General features: G+C 47.2%; 1 protein-coding gene across 14 annotated transcripts in view; it reads right to left on the reverse strand.

Moving 5' to 3' along the window:
- Nucleotides 1-17,500, reverse strand: part of TRERF1 (transcriptional regulating factor 1) — a 221,450-nt gene that overhangs the window by 62,638 nt on the left and 141,312 nt on the right. For all 14 annotated transcript variants that reach the window (XM_034648032.1, XM_034648033.1, XM_034648030.1 and 11 more), the window contains one exon: nt 9,629-9,743. The gene's annotated coding sequence lies outside the window, so the exon portion shown is untranslated. The remainder of the gene's footprint in view (nt 1-9,628; nt 9,744-17,500) is intronic.

Here is a 17,500-nt window from a genome sequence, read left to right on the forward strand (position 1 = left end):
CCCCCCCCCGAGTTGGAGCCTTCCAGCTTTCTCTTTCACTCCAGAAGGGTTGAGGAAAGCCAGTTTTACCACAGTACAGACATGCCCTGGGAATCTGGCCATCAGCCTTTAGAAAACTTCGACCTTCCAGCATACAGCCGTGAGCTTGAAAGTATGAAAAAGAAGCTGATGCCCTTCACACCAAAAAAACTTCCTAATTCTAGTCTGAAAAGGCGAAGCTCCAGCTATCTGGAATTTTTTTTTTTTTTTTTACACATCAGGAACTTCTCCCTGGAGAGAAACGCACAGGCGATGCGGCAGGCGTCTTTCTCACAGAAACGCTCAGACCACCATCTGGAGTCAGAAGACCAGAGTTCAAATCCTAAACTTCCACTGGCAAAGTCAGAGCCCAGCAGACTGATCCTGTCTTTTTTTTTTTTTGGAGCCTCAGTTTGGACTGAGGAATGACAATGCCTACTGCTCCATTTTTTTCCCCATGAGGATTAAACAAGAGAATGTTCCGGACGTGCGTGGCACCCAGTGAGGACACAGGGAGCCTCACCACCCGGGGTGGGGCTCCTGCTGTTTTGTTTTGACTTGGGTACAGTTTAGATCAGGCCTCAATGACTCAGTCGAGATTGAATTGGTTTGGTTATTCGTTTCCTGGGCAACCTTGAGCCCTCCCTTTGTTTCAGTTAGCAGATCGGTGCTCTGGGGCCGGCGCTGCCAGAAGTGGACACCGTAAGGAAGAGAGAAAAACTAAAAACCGTCCGCTGGGAAACCTCAGCTGTGCGGGGCCCTCTGGTGCAGGGACCAACAAGCACACTTACCCACTACCCTCTGAAAACACCACTGCATCACGGTGCCTTCACTTTTAGCCCTCACAAAGATCCAGAGACACCAGGGAGAGCCTCATGCGCACATAGCATATTCTTCCCTAGGCACAGAAACAACCAGAAGAATGTAAATGCTCACGGGACTTGCTCATTGTTGAGGGAAGGCCTCCCGGGCAGGTCAGCCCCCGCAAGAGAGGCCTTCGGCCCTCCCAGAGTCAGTGCAATTCAGAAGGTGCCTGAGAGGGACCTGGAGTGGGGCCACAGGTCAGGCCAAGTTCTCCCACGCGGTTACTGGTAATGAAGGAGGTGTTCTGCTTTCTGGGGTCTAGCCCTCAAGCAGTTCAAGACCCCCCGAGAGGAAAAGAGAAGTAATCATTTAGTGGCCATCTAAAGCTTAACAATATCCGTGGTTATCATTCGAGAAGAAAGAGTGCGCCCCAGTTACCCAGAAAGAGTCATTTCATCCCCTCCATGATACCAGATAAGGAGATAGTCTACTTCCTTTCCTATTTCAAGAGGGCCCCCAGCTCTCAGATTCCTGGAAACTGGCAGTAACTCTGTCCCTATCTGCAGTTTCCTGACTTTTAGTCACAGCCTCTCAGCCAGCCTCAACAACGGTCCCTCGAAGGAAGCTTGGACAAGCCGTGTGATGGGGCTGTCCCAGGAAAGTGGGCCTGGGGTGGCTCTGGCGGCCCACCTCTGCCACCTGATCCCATGGGAAAATGAAAGCCTGCCCAGCGGAAGCACCGAACTCTCTCAGACCTCATGCCAGGGCAGGTGTGAGACAAGGAAAAAGGAGGCCAACCCAAGCTTTACGGTGTTGAGGGCACTCACAACCCATTATTTTTCTGTGAGGGAGACCCGGCAGGAGGCTGCATTCCCACTCTGAGCTAAGCTATGGAAGCTCTGAGGGAGGAAGCGATTTCCAAAGGATCACCCACGCCAGTAGGAGCAAACTCGAGGGACTCGAGTGCAGAGGCCTCTGGTCCCAGGCCAAAGAGAACCCCAGAGACCACAAAACCCCTGCCACCTAAAACGGGACTAGGGCCTCCACATGACTTGAACGTTCTCCAAAAATACTAACAAGAAGGCATCACGAAAGTGCAAAAAACAAATCCTATTTATTTCTATTCCATCGATAAAAATGTCCCAGCCATCTCTGAATAGCTCCCATTTTGTTCTCTTTCTCCCGACGCCCCCCCACCCCCAACTCTCATTGGTCTTTTGGACCTAAACCAAGTCTTCCCTCTCCTTTTGATTATATGCACATAGATTATCTCCCTCTTCATGGGACACTCACAGGAAATTTAAACATTCTCAGATGGGGTTCTTTTAAGCCCACTTCCCCTGTCCCTCAACCCCAACCCCCCACCCGGTTGCTGGTGTATTCAGGAAATGCAAACCCAATATAAAGATAACCCGGACCAAACAGAAAAAGAGACTGGCCCTGTGACCTTGTTGGGCAAATGACTTCCCCTCCCTGCACCTCAGACTCCGCTTCCGCAGAACGAGGAGGTTGGGCCCAACGGGCTGCAAGGAGGTCCCTCTGGCTCTGACCTTTGAAGGCTCCGCTGGGTGAGCACCCTCAGCCCCTGCCTGGTCCCAGGGACACCCAACAATCCTGAGCCAGGATGCTGAGGCACTGGGGTTTTCTACCACTCACACCTGATCCCTAAGGATCCTACAACTGCGGTTCAAGAACACTGGGAGTCCGGACGCCCAAATCCAGTCTCAGTTCTGCCATCTTTTTGAAAAGGGAAGAGAGTGAGTGGGAGAGGGTATCTGAGCAGATTTACACTCTAGCTACTGTGTTTTAATTTTAAAAAAATAGAATAATGTATAGGACTGGTATAATAAAGATTTCTTTAAAAAGATTTTATTTATTTGTCAGAGAGAGAGAGAGAGAGCACAAGCAGGGGGAGCAGCAGGCAGAGGGAGAGGGAGAAGTAGGCTTCCCGCTGAGCAACGAGCCCAACATGGGACCCGATCCCAGGATCCTGGATCATGACCTGAGCCGAGGCAGAGGCTTAACTGACTGAGCCACCCAGGTATCCCTATAATAACGATTTAAAAAATATTTTTAGAGAGGAGACCACCCAACAGTGAGAGAAGCAACTGACAGTCAATCTCCAGAGCAGAGCTTAAAGACTCAGTTTATAACATCTGTCCACTGGCTTTTAGTGGCTCTGCCAGCACATGAGTCCTTCGCCTGGGGCTCCTCCTGTCTGTGTCCATAGTAATCCTGGCTTCCCAAACTCCTAAGATAGCCCCGGATATAAGGTGTCAGACTTCCTGGTTCTGGAAAATGGCACTATGCAGGGCTGACCTGGAGGACACAGGCTGGGTTATCACCCAATGAAGACTACCAGTTGAGCTCCCCCTGGGCAAAGCCAGTTGGATGGTATAAGTAATCAATCTTGGCCCACAGCTCTGAGTAACTAGAAAGGAGGAGGGACAGGAAGCATGAGTCATCATTGGAAGAGTGCTGTTAATAGACTTTGAGGTTTGCAGACAGGGGTGGGGTTGGGCCTGGCCCCTCAGCTGGGTGGAGAATATCCAGGACATCATCTTGGGAGTTGTGGAGAACAAAGAAGCCCCTCTCTAACCACAGCAACATCCATGCTCAGGCTCCTAGAACCTTCATCCTTCTAGATAGACGAGTAACACTTAGAAAAGGAGACAAGTGGTTGACTCCAAATAAATCTGATACTTACAGACTGAATTTTTATTTATTTTTAAAAAGATTTTATTTATTTATTTGAGAGAGAGAGAAGGAAGAAGAGAGGGAGAGGGACAAGCAGACTCTACACTGAGCACAGAACCTGACTTGGGGCTCGATCTCATAACCCTGAGATCACAACCTAAGCCGAAATCAAGAGCTCAACTGACTGAGCCACCCAGGTGTCCCCTTACAGACGGAATTTTAAAAGAAATTTGCCAGTCACTGTTCTATGATAGTAAGCTGATGGCCTGGAGTCAACTGAAGCATTTGTTAGAGAGATAGAAGCCAAATGCTAATCGGCTCAAGACCACCATGCACTCAAGACCACTATGTTCACTGGCCATGAGTGGTCAGTCACACTTAGGAAACCTGGTGAAACAGTCAAACATTAACTGCAGGACTTCTCAGGGCGTTTGGTATGCTAGTCGATGCGGCTCTCCAAGAGGGGTCACAGAGGCCATCTGTCCCACTGGCTCATGACAACACCCGGCTCGATGCCTCAGTTCATACCATAAGGCCAGCTGCAATCTGCCTGCTCCCGCCTTCCCTGACCACTGAGGAGGGCACAGTGCCGTCCCTCATGACAACCCACTCTGTACACCTAACAATCGCACAAAGACGGTTTATCCTTTGTGTCTGTTTTTGGTAGTAAAGTCTTTTAACATTAATAGACTTTATATTTTAGAGCAGTTTTACGGTCACACCAACTCTACACATTTCTTAATGCCACTTGCTTACTGTATAAAGTCTAGAGTCACCATGAATAGCAGGCGCTGAAAAAAGGTGTTGCCTGATAGATATCAAATCAGGAAGTGATACATATCTGAGAGTGATATAAAGCCACTTAATCGAAGGCAGTGAGTGAAATAAAGTGTCACATCAGCTATAAGAATGAAGCAAAATGGGACCACCTCTCTCACCCCCACTGGACATGTGTCCGGCAGGGTAGCTGTGCCATCTTTGACCTGGGGAGGGGGGGGTCCACAAGGGAAGAGTCCCCAGTGAGTGGTGTCATCAGAGGGCATGGCTTGGAAGGAGGGCTGAGATTCTGGAGTACCCCATTTCCAGAACCCACAGTTTATATCCTTTGCAAACACTGTCCAGATGGGTGTGCTCTGTTTTCCCTCAAACTGCCTTTAAAAACACCCCCAGTTTGAAGTACATACATAATAGTGAAGCTGGGAATCCTATACCGCCCCTGGATTTCTGCCCCCATTTTCATTGTGGTCGACAAACCAGCTCTTGTCAACTTAAAAGCATCACTGAACAAAAGCTCGGGGCTCCAAGGGTGTGTCTTAGTCATAACAATATTGACTATCATAGACTGAGTGCTGTGAGGCTCCAAGCTCCTGTCATGAGCTCTATGTGCACTGTCTTTTTAAAAAATTTATTTATTATTTGAGAGAGAGAGAGAGACAGGGCGCATGCGTTCATGGAGGGAGGGGCAGAATTTGAAGCAGACTCCACGCCGAGTGTGGAGCCTGATGTGGGGCTTGATCTCACCACCCTGAGATGATGGCCTGAGCCGAAATCAAGAGTTGGATGCTCAACCCACTGAGCCACCCAGGTGCCCCATACATGCACTGTTTTATTTAGTCCTTAAATAGCTCTGTCTATTGTCCCCATGTTACAGATGAAGAAACTGAAGCTCAGAGACACCAAGCGAGCAAGTAGCAGAGTGAGGTTCAAACTCAGATCCTTCTCCCTGCCCCCAAAGCTCAGAATGCCTAACCATGGTGCTCTGTGGCCTCCCCTCCGATGAACGGCACACATGAGGAGACAGAAAAACCAACAGCCCAAAGGATGGGGGCGGGGGCGAGGGGAGGGAGGAAAGTGGGAAGGAGAGAGTGGCATGCGGAGGAGAGGAAGCTGGGATCTGCAGGAGGTGCACGTGGGGTCTGGCAGTGGGTCCAGCAGGCCTCTGAGAAGTGGGAACGAAGCAGGAAGGTTGCTAGTGACCGCTGGAGAAACAGGCCACAAAATATGCAGAAGCCATTTCCTCTCTCAAGGAAGATAAACAATAGATTCATAAACAAATTTTACAAAGCTGTCCAGCTATTTAAAGCATTCTGGTAGGGACTCATATCCTTTGTGAGCATAAAAAGTTCACCCACCAAAAATGGTCAACAGTTACCCTGGGGACAGGGAAAGTGGGAAAAGGGGACATGAGGGGATATACTCTTCACAGTGCATCACCTGCTAGCCCTATGACAGCCAGTTATGTGCCCTCTCTGAGCTTTGGTTCACTGTTCTATGATAAGGACTAGGAATTCCTGCCGTACAGCGCTATCGTGGAGAAGAAAGAAGATATACTTTCGGGCAATATGGCAGACCAGATACCCTACCTGACCTTCCCAATTGAAACAACTAACATGCTGGACAAAATGTAAAATATAAAAACTGTATACACTTCACTGAGCTCGTACTAATGCAAGGATTCTTCAAAGACCAACAACAAACCCAAAGCAGGAACCCTGGGAGGTGAGCTAGCAGCAAAGCTGACTTTTGCCCTGAGGGTTCCTGTCAAACCCTAGAGATTCTATGCTTGCTGTGAGAGCTGCACAGTGTTCAGGAGACAGGAGAAAAAGACCTAATTCCTCCATAAAGTTGGGGCTCCACACTCAGTGAATGAGAAATAAATGTGTAACACAGAAGAAGAACGCAAGGAAACTTGACCTTGGGCTGGTAGAACTGGAAACAAATCTCTCCTGAAAATTTGTGGGGTTTTTTTGCTCTCTCTTTTTCTTTTTTTTAGGGAGGGAGAGAGGGGGAGGGGCAGAGGGAGAGGGAAAATCCCAAGCAGGCTCTGCGCCTAGTGCGGACTTGATGCAGGGCTCCATCTTACAGCACTGAGATCATGACCTGAGTGGAAATCAGGAGTCTTCGGCTTAACCAACTGAGCCGCCCAGGCGCCCCTTTTCTTTTAGAGACAGAGAGAAAGCATGTGCACGTGTGAGGTGGGGGGTCAGAGGGAGAGAACCTTAAGCAGACTCCGTGCTGAGCATAGAGCCCGACGTGGGGCTTTATCTCATGACCCTGAGATCATGACCTGGGTCAAAATCAAGAGTCGGACGCTTAACTGACTGTCACCCAGGCGCCCCTCTCCTGAAGATATGTAACCATAAGCTAGACTTCACATAGGTTTGGAGTTTGAATTCATGCTTCTTACATAGTCAGAGAAATTTTAGGTAGAAAATTGAAGTGACTTTTGGTTGCTAGTGACCCCAAACAATTAGCAGAAATTAATACAAATTTGCTCTGGAAAAGTCAATGTCAACAAATACCTCAAATAAAATTCTCAAAGTTGCAAGGAAAATAAGCAGCTTGCAGGAAACAAGGCACCATGAGTAGTAGCCAGCAGATACAACAGACAGTAGAACTAGACCTCCAAGGATGTCCGAGTCTGGAATTACCAGACGTGAGAGTTTATAATTTCTCAACAGCTACTTCAATATATTAAGGAATAAAAAAAAGAAGTTTGCAAATATGAGCAAGGAATAAGAGACTAGAAAAAATCACCAAGCAGATGATTAATGAGCCAGAACTTCTAGAAATGATAAATAAAACAACCAAAAGGAAAATGGATTGAATCAGTGGGTGGATTAAAGAGCGTCTGAGACCCAGAATACATGAGCTGAATGGAAGGCAGATTTGAAGAAATTATTCAGAGGTCAGCCCAGAGAGACAAAGAGATGAGAAATATGAAACAGAGGTTTAGAGCTATAGAGAACACAGTGAGAAGGTCTAACATAAGTCTAACAGGAGTTCCAGAAGAAGATACTAGAGAGAATGAAAAAGAGGCAATATTCAAAGAAATGAAGGGTGGGAAATTTCCAGGACTGTTAAAAGACACCCATCTTCAGCTCTAGAAATTCCAACAAAACCCAAGCAGAATGAAGACAGAAAAACTTACGCCTAGTTACATGGTAATGGAAGCTGGAAAACACCGAAGAAAACAATGTGGTGCTGTTGTTATTTAAGATTTTATTTATTTATTTGAGAGAGAGACAGAGAGAGAGAGAGAGAGAGAGCACAAGCAGGGGGAGGGGCAGAGGAAGAAGGAGAAGCAGACTCCCTGCTGAGCAGGTAGCCTGATGCAGGATTTGATCCCAGGACCCCAGGATCATGACCTGAACTGAAGGCAGACACTTAACCAACTGAGCCACCCAGGTACCCAGAAAACAATGTTTTTAACACAGCCAGTGAGAAATAACATGTCATTTATAGAGGAACAGCAATTGGACTGACAGCTGACTTCTCAACAGCAATTTCAAAGCCAAAAGCAGTGAAATAATAGCTTCAGTGACCTAAGAGAATAAATTCAGCAAAGCCACCTTTCAAGACGGAGAGCAAAAGAAAGCCATTTTCAAGCCAACAAAGGCCAAAAACCAAACCAAATGAAACCAGAACAAACCCTTGAGAGTTTACCACTACCAGACTCTCACTAAAGATTAATGCTAAAGGATTTATTTCAAGCAGAAGGAAAACGATCTGAGATTCATGAAAGAATGGTAAGAAAAGATACTGATAAGTATGTGGGTACATCTGTACAAACACTGTATAAAGCAGTGATGTCTGGTCGAGAAAAACAGGACAGAATGAAAACATGGGATAATAATTGTATATAGGTTGGGAGACACAGTGACTAGAATCGAACCAGTCTATGGTTCTGTATTGTTGGGGAGGAAGGTAAAGACCCTGATTAATTTTAGGCTTTGGTAAGCATGCCAGCTACAACAGCTGCAGTAACCAGTACAAGAACAGAGAGAGAGCACAGCACAAAACTTCCAAATAAGAAGATGGAAAATGGAACGAGGGGGAAAACATCTCAGTTGAGAAGAAAGAGCAGAAAAAGCTGCAAGTATATAAATGTGGTAGAAATCTATCTCGACCCAGCAATAATATACACTGATTCTAAGCATCTAGACACCAAATAACACTGCCTTAAAATACATAAAACATTTCAGCACTACCAAGAGAAACTGACAAATCCAGTGGGGGATTTTTAATACATTTCTATCAATAATTGGTAGATAAATCAGGTAAAAATAGAAAAGGACGTACTATAGACCATCTGAACCGTACAATGAACTAATTTGTTTTGACCATCCTATGTAGAAAACTATATCCAACAACTAGAGAATACACATTGTTTTCAAGAGCTCACGGAACATTTGAGAAAAGAAAAGAGATAAAATATGAAAAGGGAGCATGCCAAAGGGGTTATGCTTCTTTCAAACTCGCTCCGAGGATCCAAACCTGTTTTGCCTTGACGTACCTCGAGTCTAGCACAGTGACTATCACAAAGGAGGCTCTTAAGATGTCCTGACCAAAGAAAGGTCAGTGGAGTATTCTCTGTGGAGGCGAGCAGAGGCTGAGTGAGCACAGGAGCCCTTTCCAACATGGAGAGGGACAAGAGGATAAGGTGAGTGAGGAAACTCTCCCTGGAGAATGGATACAAACAAGAAAAGCAGAGTTATGACCGCCATCTTCACACCTGAAGACAGAGTCACGTGGAAGAGATTTTGAAAGCCCAGTCTTTGTGGTTCCAAAGGGCAGAGCAGAGAAAGGCAGACAGGAATCACAGAGAAGAAGAGTTGGTTCCAAATTAGGAACAATTTTCTAATAATTCACTGCTCAACTTCGGTTAGGAATTGGCCTGGCTGGTCCTATAAGACCCCTTACAACCCTGTGTGGGACAGGAGTCTGTCCAGGCTGTCCTGGGAGCCCAGGACACAGACTAACCGTCCTTCCAATGCCATTCTTTCCAGAGATTCCTTCAGCTCAAATTCCCTGGATATACAATCCCTAAAAGATCTGCCGAAGGTCCCAGATTCTGGAGGTGGTAGAGGAATAATGAGAGCTTTCGTCCCCAGATCCTCAGTTTGGTACCCTTTCTTCTCCACCACTGGCCTCTCTACTAACTGCAACGAGCCTGCTTTGCCCTCCTAGGCTGCCATGCACTTTCTAAGCCTACCCATGTGCCAGTAAACCCCATTATGCCGGCACATGGTGCGAGATCATAGAAGCACAAAGAATTAGTTAAAATAAAAATGCCTGAACCTTCCAGGAGCAATGCAAGCAAGCTTACCTTGACCTCCGCAGCAGATGGTTGAGTTGGGGGCCTGGCTCTGGGGGCTTCTCCTGCGGCCGGCCAGTCATGCTGCTCTCATGCTGCTGGGCAGGTGGGAAGAGGAGGCCTGGTTCTGCAAGGGAAAGAGCAGGAAAGGTCACTCCCTCATCGTTTGCTCCCAGCTCTCCATTACCAGCCTGCAGGGGACACTATCCAAAAGCCCAGGGAGTTCCTGAGGCTGGCCTCACCCACTCTCATGTCCTCGGGAAGCAGGCAAGCATGGACCGGACAAACATTTCCCACGCCCTACAAGGTGCCATGCGGGGATCTGAGGACTGAGGCTAAAAAGATGAATTAGATGCACTCCCTGTTCTCAAGAAACAGTCGAGAGAGAGAGAGAGAGAGAGAGAGAGAGAGAGGTGTGCACATGTTTCATTATAATATAATTTGGTAAGTGCTATGATTTCCCCAAATTCATTCAACAGCCTACCTGTCCCACAGGGGAGCAGAGGCAGCTCGCAAGTGCTACCCACAGGCCTTCCCAAAGTACTTCTCGGGAAGGATGAGTCGTCTTTGTTTGTGTTTTAATTTCCAATCCATTGCAGATAACTCTTTTTATAAAAGGTAATGAAAATGAACTGGTAGACAAATGAAATGAAAAAAAAAAGCTCATACAAAGCACCACGTCTTCAATTATCTGACTCAACAGATTACTCTGTCCAATCGGGACGAGGTTTCTACGGGCTTCCCCGCCATTTCTGTACTCGTCCCATGGACGGGGAAGCCATTTGCAGCCAGCGCCATGCCGCCAACCTGAGTGGAGCGGCCTCGCTGGAGCAGAAGTTTGCCCAGAGTTAGGCTTTCCCAGGCTGCCTGGCTGATCTCTTGAGAGGGGGGCTAGCAACGCAGCTGAGGCCAACTTCACCCTGTGGACTACAGATCAGAGAGTCTCTCTCCGGGAAGAAGGGCCACTGCAGGAACATCGGGGAAAGAGCCAGTGTCGGGACAGAGCCAAGTGGAACTTGCTGGGTTCAGTTTACAGAGCATGGGGCTCAAAGAACCTGGTGCAAACCTCCCAGCCCTCACTATGGCAACCCCAACCGAAGCTACCGCCCCGAACAGGAAGAACAAAGTGTTATCTACGAAAACGGACTGGGACACTTCAGAAAATAAATCAGTTCGGAAATGTCAAGAGGGCTGCTGGTGTTCATTCCTACTATTTAATGCCATAAAAATGATTTTTTTTTTTAAATTGAGAAATCCTTTGTCTGTGACAGCCAGCTCCAAAAAAAGGCTTTAAATGCCTATTGCCTTAATACTTGAGGGAGAGATTACAAGTCATTTTCACCCATTTGAATGTTTAAGAGAAAGTGTTCATTCCTCTGAACTCTCAGCTTTTAAGTAGTTCTTATTTTAAACTTTAGAAGATAACTCCAGAGAAGAAAAACTTCCCCTTTCAAAGTCTTTTTTTTTTTTTTTATCTCCAACACTCATATAGGCTCACTCCCTGCTTCCCATGCTAAATCATCTGCAATTTGGGAGTTTGTTGCTCATGAAATTCTAGTGAGAAGCATATTGTAAACAGTCCTATAGCAACAGAATGCTTTTGAAGTGATGCCTGTGATGTTACAAAGATTGTATATCATTATCTCTGTATGTTGGAGAAGAGAAGGTTATGGGAATAACTGTTTATGTACAAATAAGTCAACGTAGTAACTGGCAACCTGCGTCGTAGACGTTAGCAAGAAGCTAAACCATAGCGTGGGGTGGGAAGCAGGGACGTACTTCCCTCAGTTTCCATGACTACCACGCTGTCCTGACTCTCAGCAAGCTCTCCTGCCACAGGAGCTGGTGGTCTCACGGGCAAGAGCTATGCTTAGGCAACCAGACAGTCAAATGTCATTGGTCATCTTCTCTACGTCAGGTGCTGGGCTGGCCGCCAGGGTTCTCAACAGGGGTTCAAGAGGGCCCAAGGCAGACATGGAAGCAGGTAATTACAACCTCCCTAACCTGTTTAAAAAAAAAGACCATACTGGTTGGAGTTAAGGCAGAGGAAAGCAAATCACTAGCTCAAGCCATCTCTCCAACCATCCATTCACCCATCCAATGGTGGCTGAGTGACGGTATGTATGCACCATGCAAGGTCAAGGCACTAGGCAGAGAACAGGTGAGACCAAAGTGGTCCCTGCCTTCATGGAGCTTATAGTCTAGCATGAGAAACAAACATTAACAAATCAGAAATAACTGTCATAGCGATGTGCTCTGAAGAAGTATGGCTACCGCTTTAAGAACACGAGATGGAGGGGTAGACCTACCATGGAAAAGGGTCAGTGGTGCTTTCCTAAGGAACCAGTCTTTAATTGGAGCCCTAAGAATACCCTAAGAATACATTAGTGAAGCAAAACAGAGAGGGCAGCAGAGAAACAAGAGAGGTAAGGTGTTTCCAGCATGATGAACAGCCTGTGCAAAGGTCCTGTGATGAGAAGGAGCAAGGCATGTTCTAGCTATAGGAAAGGAGGCTTATAATAAGGACCAGATTGGTTCTTGGCCTCACACCACACTTCAGTCACTGTGGTGTTCAAGGCAAGCATTAAAGATGTGCAGGTTTTATAAAGTGCCCACGAAGATGCCTGGGGCAAGCCAGAGATACATGGTGCACACATAAGGGGCAGCTCTCTCATCCTGAGCTGGTGCAAGGCATCCAAAATAGGGGCTGCCTTGCTCTCCCTCCAATTTTAGACCAAGTTTTTGGCGCTCTTATCTATTTTCTTCCCAGCAGTGGTGACTTGGTTAAATTCAGTTTGGCCGGTAGTAAAAATGAGTCGATCAGCACTGATAAGACAGACAACTTGTGCGTTTCGGAATGTGGACAAGCATTCCATTATTAAAATTATTGCTGGAGAAACATCCTGGACGGGGTAGTACTTTAGGAAAATTCATACAATTTCATGCATGGAACTTGAGCTTTGGGGCCCAGCAGACCTGGGTTCAAATGTGACTCCATCCCTCATTGGCTATTTGGCCCTTGTTCTTCTGTTAAAACAGGGTTAACTGCACTTCCTTGAAGGGGTCTCAAGGAGATCAGCAAGAAGCACACTGCGTGACTCCCAAAAGACCCTGAATAAGGGGCAGCACATTACCATCACTGCACCCCAGTGAGTGGGGACAGGGACAGCCACGCCTTCCCTCAATGTGAAAACCAACAGGAGTCCACGGAATGATCGCACAGCCACTACTGGGGCCATCGGGTAGCTTTACAAGGGCTCAGGTGTTACCCATCAGTGGCCAGGTATCCTGATGACTCACCGTTTCTTGGTGTGTACCCTCAGTGGTCCCCAGGCACCTTGCTGAGAGTCCCCAGCAGGAAGTCCCACTCCATGCCAGGGCTAACACTGAGTCACGCCTCATCTGCTCCAGGCTCAACTGCATCAGAGGAATCCAGATGTCCTTCTGGGGATTGATGGGGAGCCCCACTCAGGAGCTCTGGCCCCCCACCACGAACAACAGGGGTTCTTCTGGACAAACAGCTGAGTCCCAGAGGGTGGAGGAAAGGGACCAGCTACCACATCCTACCACAGACTAGGCATGGTGGGAGACCTCCCAGCGATCGCCTCTAATATTTACAACAAACCTGCAGAGTCAGTGCGGGTATCACAATTTAACAAGTAGGAAACTGAGGCCTGCTGACTTCCCCAAGGCCACAGAACTGAGTGCTGGAGCCAGAAACTGAAGCCTGGAAGCCTTTCCTCTTTACTGCATCACCACACTGCCTTACAGGGGACAGAAGTCTTATTGCCTCTTTCCCAAATGACCAAGGAGGACACGGTCCTGGAAGGCTGTGTATTTCCAAGGACCTGCAGTCAGCAAGCCACCAGGCAAGGCCAGACTCTTCCCACTGCCCCACACTGCTGTCTGGGCCTCAATTTCCCTTCTGCACACTCGTGGTGACAAACGCCACCTTACATACCACGCTACTGACAGAGTTAAGGGGGAGTTAAAGAGCTGGGGGAAGGGAAAAATTAATATACAGAAACAAACACTTAAAATGGGTACTGAGAGGCTCAAACCAAAGAGGGAGGATTGTCCTCAGCTACAAAGCAGTTGTAATGAAAAGAAGAACTCAGGGGCGCCTGGGTGGCTCAGTCAGTTAAGCATCTGCCTTCGGCTCAGGTCATGATCTCGGGGTCCCGGGATCCAGCCCCATGTCGGGCTCCCAGCTCAGGGGGGAATATGTTTCTCCCTCTGCCTCTGTCCACCACCCCCCATCTTGTGCTCACACTGTCTCTCAAATAAATAAATAAAATCTTAAAAAAAAAAAAAAAGAAAGAAAGAAAAAGAAAGTAAAGAGGAGCTCACATCCTGCCCTGATGGGTTGGGGGAGGTTTAGCTGGGGACACAGGATATACAAGAGGGGGCCTCTGAAACGGGAAGCAGGACCAAATGAAGTGTGAAGAATTCCCTCCATGCCACCCACAATAAATTAGAAATTGGCACCGATTTTAAAAAGAAGGAAAAGGAGCGGGAAGGATCCGATTTGTAGCTTTAAGAACAGCTAAGAAACGGTCGGAAGAGTAATCGATGCAATGAGCAATCTCAGACTCCAAGTGCTTGGGGGCCAGCCACTCCACTCACTGACCATGACACAGAGACAATGGTGGCATGGAAGAAGATCTAATTTTCAAGTGAGACACATTCCCCCAACAGCCAGGGGAGGCCCAGAAGCTTTTTAGATGTGGGGGGAAAGTCTCATTCTCTCTCTAAACATCTCTTCTCTTCTTTTGGTATTCCACTCCCACTCCCATGGTGGTTGAGAAAAAAAACAGCTGTCCTGCGTGGCAGGAGGGGGTCCTGTCCAGACCACTATGAGACAGAGGTGGACCATTTAATCCAGCCTTCTTGCACCTGGTTTGTCCAGAACACAGAAGCTGGGCCTTTCACATCAATAGCAGAATAGCTGAAACACAGAACATATCATCAGACAGACTCATTGTAGACTGCTGATGAAAGCAGGCTACTAGCCACACCGCAACCTCCTCAGGCCTCCCACCCCTTTGCTCACGGCCTCAGCAAGCCTGTCTTTAGGGCTTCACACACCCCAAGGTCTTTCCTTCCCCAGGACCTTTGCACATACTGGTCCCTCTGACTAGGATGCTCTTTTCCTAGCTCCTCCCACATTAGCATCTAGTTAAGCTCTCTGGTTATACCTTCAGTGAGACTTCTCTGACTCTCCAAAAATATAAGTGTGCAACAGTATTTACACAGTTGCAATCAGTTAATTATGTGATTAGCAAGTTGGTCTCCCCAGTCGGACTGTAAGCCCTACTATGGCATGGGCAATGTCTGGTTTTTGTGTTCTGTTTTGTTTTTACCGTTGTGTTCCATGGGCTAGCACAGCAGTTCCCAATCCTGATTGCACATCAAAATCATCTGGGGAGTTTAGAAAACCACGGATGCCTGGGTTCTACCACAAACCTATTAAACAATAGCGTTTAAAGCTTGCCAAGTGGTTGTAATATGTGCCCAAGGCTGAGAACGGCTGACTTAAGGAGGTCGTGAGTGCTGGGTTTACGTCCTAAAGCAATCTTTCAGAGGCCCAGGGAGTTACAGTAGGCCCTCCTCCCTCTGCTTGTGTATACAATGTAACACTTAAATGTTGTTTTTCACTCCAGAGATTAAATTTGAGGAAATTCCGGAAGAGGGAAACAAAACCCTCATTGTTGGAGAGGAATACTATTCCTTTCACTAAATTCTCCCCATACAGTCCCCCACCCAACACACCTCTGTCCTCTCACCCTGCTTTATCACCTTTATCCTCAGAGCCACGGAATTAACCTGATGTGTTCCTGAAATGTACTTAAATATCTGGGATGAAATCTGCTCATTTTTTAAAAATTAAAATAGCCCCAGTTATACAATGCAATAGGATGCAAAATTTCACACTAAGTTGTATTAAAACAGGAGAGTTCAAAGCCAGTGTGTACTGGGACATGCTTGCTGTATCAGCGGCTCTGCCCCCCTGTCTGACCTGTGTGCATACGTTAAGTGTGAGCAGCCCTGCTCTCCCCAGCTGTGCTGTCCAACATAGTAACTACCAGCCACAAGTGGCTATTTCAATTAAAATAATCTGAAATGAACTTAAAAACTCAGTTCTTCCGTTTTACTTGCCACATTTTAAGTACTCAGTAGCCACATGCGGCTAGCGGCTGCCATACTGGCCGGCACAGAACAGAACAGAACATTTCCATCACGGCAACGAGTTCCGTGTGACAAGCATTCTTCTAGAGGACAGTATCACTGCCTGGGCACTAGTGACGTTGGGCGCAGGGTAATTCTGTGTTGTGGGGAGCTTCCAGCATATGGTAGAGCGGTAGTTCTCAACCTTGGGTGATTTTTGCCCTTCAAGGAACACCTGGCAATGTCCAGAGACAGCTTTTAGTTGTCATAGCTGGGGGTTCTAATGGGCAGAGGCCAGGGGTGCTGCTAAAATCCCCACAGTGCGCAAGACAGTCCCCACAACAAAGAATGACCTGGTCCCAAATGTCAGTAGTGCTAAGGTGAAATACACTGCTCTAGATTAATCAAGAAAACACAGTCATTCTCAGTAAAACTGGTGACAGGAGATTCACAGACCAAAGTGCCCCTAACCTCCCCACCTTTGCCAAATTCAGAACCCTGAGAACAACTGTCTAGGAAAACCGGTGTCTCTATTTGTCAAGAATGAAGAATAAGAAGTCCTGGTTTCCAGAATAATCTATGAATTCATTTTTAAAATGAAGTCCTGGCACTTGGAATCTTAAGGACTGGGAAAAGTTGACATTCATTTTTGGCACTGTGATTTGGAATGTGTGCTTAGCTCCATAGGAAACCACAGCCTGCCTGTTAGTCAGATGTAGATATTAATTCCTTTGTTCATGCATCTACTTATTCGAAAGTATTTACTGAGCACCTACTATGTGTCAGGTACTCTTCTAGACTGGAAACAGAGTGGTAAATAAAAGGAACCAGGCTCCTGAGCAGTGGAGCTGACTTTCTTCTAGAGAAGACCAACAGTACACAAGGAAACACATACACCAGCAGCGGAAGGGTGGGAATGAGAATGTCAGGAAGGAAAATAGGCCAGGGTAAGGAGACAGAGCAGTGAGGGGGTTGGATGTCTGAGGTCACCATTCTGAAGAATGAACAGGGAAGGTCAGCTGAAAAAGTGACATCTGGGCAGAGACCTGAATGAAATGAGATTGAACAAAGTAATTCGAGGAGGCAAGAGAGTCCCAGGCAGGGTGAAGAGTGGGTGCTGGGTCCTTTGGTGATACAAGCTTGAGGGAGAAGGGGGAGGGCTGGCAGAGAGGTCAGCAAGGCAGGCAGGGGCCAGGTGGCAGAGCGGAGAGGCCACTGGATGGCTCTGAGAAGAGGAAGAGATGGGGCTTGGTTAAGGCTTGGTTTCACAGAGAGAACCAACTATGGGATGACAAGAATGGAAAAGGACAGACCAGTTACGAGGCTGCTATGGCCTTCCAGTCAAGACATGGCGATGACATTATTAATTAAGGAATTCATTAATACTAAAACTAGCTCTCTACTTGGCCAATGCTATTCATATTCTATCTCAGATAGCTCATGGGCAGACCAAGCATCCTATTCAAGCTACCTGTATGGGAAAATACACTCTGAGTTCAATGGTCAACCTGAGTTTTCAGCTGGGGACCGTGTGACCTGAGAAGAAACAGCACAAAAGGGAGTTGGGGGTTGGGAAGATTCGCAGGAGGAGAAAGGGAGGATTCCCCAATTGTCCACCTTTCTCCAAAGCCATCAGAGAAGACAAGTCTGAGAGGGGCCTTCCCACCCTATTCTTCCAAGGGTGGTTGGGCAGCGAGTGGCTAAGACCCACTCTCC

Source organism: Ailuropoda melanoleuca, chromosome 19 (genome assembly GCF_002007445.2).
Source record: "Ailuropoda melanoleuca isolate Jingjing chromosome 19, ASM200744v2, whole genome shotgun sequence".
Taxonomy (NCBI): Eukaryota; Metazoa; Chordata; class Mammalia; order Carnivora; family Ursidae; genus Ailuropoda; species Ailuropoda melanoleuca.